Raw genomic sequence first — 7,564 nt, forward strand, 5'->3', positions numbered from 1 at the left:
CACCCCAAGGCTCTCCCAGCCCCAGCCCAGGGAAGAAAGGGTGTCACTGGCTGGAAGTGGGCTCAGGACAGTGAAGGATTAAGGGCCAATGACAGGTTGTCAGTGTCTCTGAGGACAGCTCCCTAATCCCCAGCACCCCGAGCTACAGTGCCCTTTGATCCAGCTCCTGAAAGCTTGATTAGAGATTCAGCCCATGTTTCCATAAAGGGGAAAATGATTGTTTCCAGCCCAGACAAAGGACTCTTTGTGCAGCCTTGGGACCCGCACCCCAGGAGCCTCTCTGGGGGAGAGATGGTGCCCCGCCTGCTGGGCAGGGCCTCGAAGGGCAGGGCCACCTGCTGTGTGGCTCCCACCAAGCTGCTGAGCTGCTGGAAAGGGCAAAGGGTACTTGTGACGACTGTTCCCCAGGGCCACACCTAGCTTGGAGGAGGGGAGAGGGGCTCCTTTTGGAATTGCTTCAACCTTGAGCTCCAGCTGATCTTGGGGTGCCCAGTCCTTTCTCCCTGTCTTTGCAGGAAGGGCCAGCTTCTCATTGCCAGGTTTCCACAGCTGAGCAAACAGAAATCCAGTAGAAGGCAATTTGGAGCTCAGAGAGGGAGTTGGAGCTTGAATATTGGGGAGCAGGCATAAAGACTGGCCCAGAGGGGGAGGAGGCAGTAGGGAATGTAACAACATCGGCCCAGTTGGGAGCTGCCCTGTCCTGCACCTGCTGTCCTGGGGTCTGGCCACCCAGCACCTCGGATTTGCAAAGCAAAGCAGGCTGCTGTGGAGGTGAGAACATTGCTCTCCTTGCGACGTGAGGGAGGGGGGCCTGGACTGGTGGGGCCTGAGCACAAACCCAGCTGCACCCACTGCATGTTTGTTAGCTAAATCCAGCCCTGTGCTCCCTAGTGGGCTGCCTGTGTGCAGGCACAGGTGAGGAGCTTGGAGCCAGCCCTAGATGGGCTCCAGTCTGGGAGGCAGCTCCTGGCAGAGACCCTGAGCAATTCAGGGACACCAGGGACAGGCTTGGGTCTCACTTGTGGAGACCAAATGGCTATCTATTATTGATTTATATTTTTAGACAGGGTCTCACTGTGTAGTCCAGGCCGGCCTCAAATGCTACAGTGATCCTCCTGCCTCAGCTGCCTGCCTGAGTACTGAGATTACAGGTCCAAGCTGCTTGGCCCAGCTGAAATGGCTCATTTTGGGAGTAGGAAGTGTCAAGTGCCAACTCCACAAACATTGTCAGTACCATCTCTTTTTTTTTTTTTCCAAAATTTTATTGATAAACAGCAATGAGACAGTTTCAAATCAAATCGGAAGTTCAGTTTCAACAAATAATACATCGCATATATTCTTTTTAGTGGTTAATTGCTGTACAAGATGCGGACTTGAGATCCTATTTACAAACACCATTAGAACAAATGATTCTATAAAAATATGGAACGCTTCACGAATTTGCGTGTCATCCTTGCGCAGGGGCCATGCTAATCTTCTCTCTATCGTTCCAATTTTAGTATATGTGCTGCCGAAGCGAGCACAGTACCATCTCTTCCTGATAGCTCAAAGCCCAATTTATTTCTCACCTTGGTAGGGAGGATGCTAGCTTCTCAGTGTGAGAACTGGAAGTCTGAAATGGGCCTTTCAATCCCAGCACTTCAGATGCGAGGCAAGAGGATCACCACAAGTTCAAAGCCAGCCTGGGCTACATAGTTCAAGGGAGGATACTCTAGACTATGTAGTGAGACCTTGCCTCAAAACTAAACTAAACTAAAGTAAACTAAACTAAACTAACCCAAACCAAACTAAACTAAGCCACACTACACTACACTAAACCTAGCCTGGCATGATGGTATATATCTGTAATCCCAGCACTCAGGAGGCTGAGGCATGAGAATTGCTATAAGTTCGAGGCCAGCCTGGGATACCCAGTCAGTTCACGGCCAGTTTGAGCTACATAGTAAGACTTTGTCTTAGAAAACCAAAACAATAACAACAAATGAGTCTTTCTTGCCAGATTGGGTGGTGCTTGCCTGGGAAGCTGAGACAGGAAGACTGTAGTTCCAAGTCCAGCCTAGGCAATTTATCAATTTAGTAAGACCATCTCAGTAATAATAATAATAATAATAATAATAATAATAATAATGATACATGTAGGGGCCGGGGAGATGGCTCAGTGGAATAAGCGTTTCCCTGGCAAGCGCAAGGGCCTGGATTCAATCTCTGGTTCTGCCAAAAAAAAAAAAAAGACACATGTAATCCCAGCTCTTGGGAGGCTGTAAATAGTCTATGAGTCCCATCTAGTAGTGAGACCCTGAACACCCTGTAGACCCTTCCCTAAAATACAAAATAATAATAATAATAATAATAATAATAATAATAATAATAATAATAATAATAAAAGAAGCTTTGGGGATGTAGCTCAGTATGAAAGTGCAATTCCCAGTAACACAATGCTGGACTCTTAATAAAACAAATATATTGATTACATAAAATAGCAGCCTTTCTGTGACTGGCACTTTGGTTAGGACTGGGTAAAGATCATAACATACCAGTTTGAGATAAGAACAAACAGCCAGGATTCACTCTGAAAGTGCTTGAGGGGGCAGCAACCAGGGAGGCCACGTTGGAAAGGCTGATGGGCCTCAGGAAGTTCCTGAGGCAAATGCTCAAGTCTTGTACGTGAGCAGAAGTCCACCAAGATTCTAGTCATGCCAGAATTAGCTCCTGTAACTGGAGCCACAGACTGTGGGCAGGTCAAGTGGTTGGTGGGCTTTGGTCTGATTGTAAAGGGAGCTGCCCCCAGAGTGGGCTGGGAAAACTGGGGCCTCACGGAAAAGGGATCAGGATGTGGGGTAGACACAGGGAGCCTTTGCTTGGAGACTGAGAAACAAGAACTCCATGTGACCTCAGCAGAGGCCAAGGCCCAGGCTGCTGGAAACCAGGCCCACAGGTGCCAAACAGGTCCCTGCCCATGGAAACAGGCTCTGTTGACTTTGGCAACCCCACCCAAAGCCTCTCCTACCCCAGAAGGGCTTGAAACTGACACTGGGGCCTGCAGGGGGCTGGAGATGTTCCCAGCCCAGTCCTGTGCAGGCCGGCTGTGGCGGGCTGGTGTCTGGGCAGAGGAGGGAGGCTGCTCCAGGGGTGGTGGGAGCTGTGCCCAGCTGGCAGAGGCTAGGGCTGGGGACATTAGCATTGGATGAGTGGCCCCTTGGTTTCAGACGGAGGACCCAGAGAGACAAGGCAGGGGAGAGAATAGAAGAGTTTGGGAAATCAACTATCATCCCATGGACTCTTACGGTGTGGGGCAGAAATGTAGAATGCACTAATAGGTCATCACAGCTCATCGTCTGTAGATAAGCACCAGGCATGGAGCACTTCTATGACCGAGCAGACAGATTGCAAGGAATTCACATGCCTGTAATCTCAGCACTTGGGAGCCTGAGGCAAGAGAGCACCATAAGGTCAAGGCCAGCTTGAACTACATAGCAAGACCCTGTATCAAAAAAAAACAAAAGAAAAAAAAAAAAAAAGGAATTTAAAGTTAAGGCTGCACCACTTGGCAGCATCCTTTTGGACTTCTCGTGGGTCCTACCAAAGCCAAGAGGGAGACTCAGCTCATGCCTGCCCTGGCTGCCCAGAGGAAGAGAAAAGGACACAAGGAAAGGGGGCGCAGCCCAGAGACTGCAAGGAGAGAAAGTGCGTGCGTCGGTGCACAAGAGTTAGTGGCTTTCTTTTTTGCAGTGCGGCACTGGAACCAGGGTCTGGTGCCCGCTAAGCCAGTGCTCTACTGAGCTCCATCCCCAGCCCCTGACGCTCCAGATTGAATAAATCGCTGTCCAACCTGACCTACGGTCCCTTTGCAGAAAGAGCCTGGAGCAGGTAGCATGGAGACCCAGGGGACCAGGGGAGGGCAGAGAAGAGGAGGAGAGCGCAGGTGTGTGGCGGGACTGCATCTTCCTGCGAAGGGGAGGGGACGAGAGACCGGGCGGGGGCGGAGGGCGGAGCCTGCCTCTGCTGAAACGGATCTTTGTTCTCGGCCAGCTGCCACTTCTTGTCACCATGGAGATGGGTGGCCCAGGACTCTATGTCCAGCTTCTTCTGCCCATGGGCAGCCCTCTGGCCAAGATTCAGCTTTGTTGCAGGCTGAGGGAGATGAGGGGAGGAGTTGGATGGGTCAGAGGGGCAGGATGGGGGGAGCAGAGCCTAAAGTCCTGGGGGCTCTAGGGTTTGAGGGTTTTGTTTGGTGACAGTGACTTTATTTTCAGTTTCTTGGACTGAGAGGAATAAAATAACTAAATCTCTGGGAGTGGTGCTACACGCTTGAGATTCCAACACTCAGGAGACTGAGGCCAACCTGGGCTACATAGTGAGACCCTGTCTCAGAAACAAACAATACAGATATAATCTCTAAATCCTACACAAAGCCAAGAGCCAAATGTTTTGCTTTGTCTTGTTTTTAGTATTGGGAATCAAACTCAGAACCCTTGCTGGCTTGTAATCTCCAAGGACGGGAGGCTGAGGCTGGGGGATTGGGGGATTGCCTCAGATTTGATGCCAGCGGAGGCTTCTTTCCAGGCCAGCCCTTCCTGTGTAGCAAGTCATTCTCATTCTCTCTCTCTCTCTCTCTCTCTCTCTCTCTCTCTCTCTCTCTCTCCCTTTCTCTGACACAGGGTCTCATAATGCAGTTCAGGCTGTCCTTGAGCTCACTATGTATCCGAGGCTGGTCTTCAACTTGCGATATCCTCCTGTCTCAGCCTACTGAGTTCTAGGATAACAGGTGTGCACCACTACGCTCAGCCAAGATCTTCTTTTAACAAGCCCATCTCATAATGCATGTAATCATTAATTGTAAATGTGAGCTGAAAAGAATAACAACTATAATGAAAATGGGGACAGGGGTGTGGAGATAGAGGGAGGTGAGTAGGAAGGAAAGGGACTTAAAGAATCAAGATGTTTGAGATAGCTCAGTGGTCTAAAGTGCCTGCTTAGGCAAGCATAGGCAAGCACACAGGAACCAGGGTTCAAGCCCAGGTAATACATGTCAAGCCAGCCCCGCCCCCAGGGCAGGCTGAGCAGGCCACAAACAAATAAAAAGAATCAAGATGTTGGGCTGGGGAGATAGCTCTGGTGTCCCAGGACTGGGGAGACCAAGATAGGAGGATCACTATGAGTCTGAACTATATAGCAAGACCCTGTACCAAAAAAAAAAAAAAAAAAAAAAAAGAAAGAAAGAAAGAAAGAAAGAAAAAGAAAAAAAGTGTTCTATACATGCTCCCTAACATGAATGTAAACTTTGTACAGAAAACATGTGCCAATAAAAAAAGATTACGAAAAATGCTAAAGTAAACAAAAAGCAGCTGCTATTGACTGAAATATATCTTAGTCCAGACACTAAGTTAATTGCTTTTTTTTCTTTTTTGAGACAGGATCCTTCTATGTAGCCCAGACTGGCCGTATACTTGTTTTGGTTTTTTTGGTGTTTTTCCGGAACCGGGGGTTGAACTCAGGCCTTTGCGTTTGCCAGGGAAGCACTTATTCCACTGAGCCATCTCCCCGGTCTTAAGGCCATATACTTGTGATTCTCCTGTGTTAGCCTCCTGAGTGCAGCAACTACAGCCAGCTGTGTGTGCTTTGCTTTAATGTTATTTCTAAAATAGCCTGTAACCCCAGCTATAATTCAGGAGGCAGGAGGATTGCCATGAGCTCAAGACCAACCTGGGCCAGTGAGTTCAAGCCAGCCTGAACTACATAGCAAGACCCTGTCTCAAAACAACAATAAAATAGTCAAGCATGGTGGCATACTCTTGTAATCCCAGCACTTGGGAAGCCGAGGCAGGAGAGTCACCATGACTTCAAAGCCAGCCTGAGTTACAAAATGAGTTCAAAACCAGCCTGAAATGCAGAGTGAAACCTTGTCTCAAAAAGACAAAAAAAAGTAACAACTGAACATGTTTGGTAGATGCCCCGCTCCCCTAAGACCCACATTGGGAACTGAAGCCAGGTCTTCACACAGAACCACATCCCAGCCTTTTGTTTTGAGAGAGGGTCTCACGAAATTGCCCAGGCTGGGCTCAGACTTTGCCCCCTTCCTCAGCTCCCTCCTAGAGAGCTGAGATTACAGTTGTGTATCATCTACATTTCCCCCCAATAGTGAGGATTCAAGCTAGAGCCTCAGGCAGGCAGGGCAAGCATCCTACCACCAAGGACATCCCCAGCCCTTTGTTTGTTATACAGTACTGAGGCTTGACTCCAGGGCCATCAAACTAAGCTATACCGGTCCATCCCCAGGCAGGAGGATCATCCACAAGTTCAAGACCAGCCTGGGATGCATAATGAGCTCAAGGCTATCTACTCCCTTTTTTACATTGATTTTGAGATAGATGCCTGATTTTTTTTTTTTTTTTTTTTTTGAGACAGGGTCTTGTTATACTGTTCATTAGTCTTGAACACACAGCAATCTTCCTGCCTCAGCCTCCCTAATGCTGGGATTATAAGCATGTGCTACCACACCTAGTGTGAGGTCTTGATAAATTGACGAGCCTGAGCTTGAATGTTCAGTCCTCCTGCCTCAGGCTTCCAGCGTGGTGAGATAGCCCGGGAGATGGCTCAGTAGAGCACTTCCCCGGCAAGCTCAAGGGCCTGAGTTCAATACCCGGTTCCTCAAAAACAAAACAAAACCAGAGTGGTGAGATTACAGGCATAAATCATCATACCTTGGCTTTACTTTTTATTTTGAGGCAGAATCTTACTAAATTGCTTAGGATGGCCTAAAATTTGTGATTATGGGCAAGTGGCACCATGCTGGGCTCTGCAAGGTTAGTAATCTTATGCTCATTTCACAAATGAAATAGCCCCAGAAAAGTCAGGTACTTTTTTCACTTGATTTAGGATTACTTTAAAGACCATCAGTCATTCAGTTGGGTATGGGGGCACCTGAATATAACCCAAGCACTTTGGGAGACTGAGGCAGAGGACCCCAAATTTAAACCAAGTCTGGGCAATTTAGAGACCTGTCTCAGAATTTTTTAAAAAGTTGAAAAGGGATTGGAATTTTTTTTCTTCCAGAACCAGAGATTGAACTCAGGCCCTTGCGCTTGCCAGACAAGCGCTTACTCTACTGAGTCATCTCCCCAGCCCCTTGAAAAGGGATTGGGGTGCACCTTAGGGTGACGACACTGGGTTCAACCTCGGGGACTGCAACAGCAAAGCAAACAAACAACAAGACGTCAGTCCTGATGGGGCTGAGTCCTCTCACACTGTGCTCTCTGAGGAGACCACACCCAGAAGGTGAGGTGTCACCTAAAGGTCAGCTCCTTAGGGCCTGGGCTCTGCTCAGCAGCCCAAGTGCTCAAGCTTCTGCCCTTCACAAATTCTTGATCTAAGAGCTGGGCACAGGCCACGGGCTGGGGTCCCTGTCTCTAGGCAATGAGGCAGGGGATCGTCCTGTCACAGAAAGGAAAAGGAAAAAGGAAAGAAAAGAAAAGAAAAGAAAAGAAAAGAAAAGAAAAGAAAAGAAAAGAGAAAAAAGAGCATTCAGCCAGATGTGGTGGTGCAGCCCTGTAATCTCAGCACTCAG

At 48.5% G+C, this 7,564-nt stretch overlaps 1 non-coding gene across 1 annotated transcript; it reads right to left on the reverse strand.

Annotated features, from left to right (window-relative positions):
* Nucleotides 1-1,416: 1,416 nt before the first annotated feature.
* LOC111814810 lies at nucleotides 1,417-1,523 on the reverse strand. The gene has a single exon (XR_002819695.1). It is a non-coding gene; the product is annotated as a U6 spliceosomal RNA (small nuclear RNA).
* Nucleotides 1,524-7,564: the final 6,041 nt, after the last annotated feature.

The sequence above is a fragment of the Octodon degus genome, unplaced genomic scaffold (assembly GCF_000260255.1).
Source record: "Octodon degus isolate 3935 unplaced genomic scaffold, OctDeg1.0 scaffold00009, whole genome shotgun sequence".
Classification (NCBI taxonomy): Eukaryota; Metazoa; Chordata; class Mammalia; order Rodentia; family Octodontidae; genus Octodon; species Octodon degus.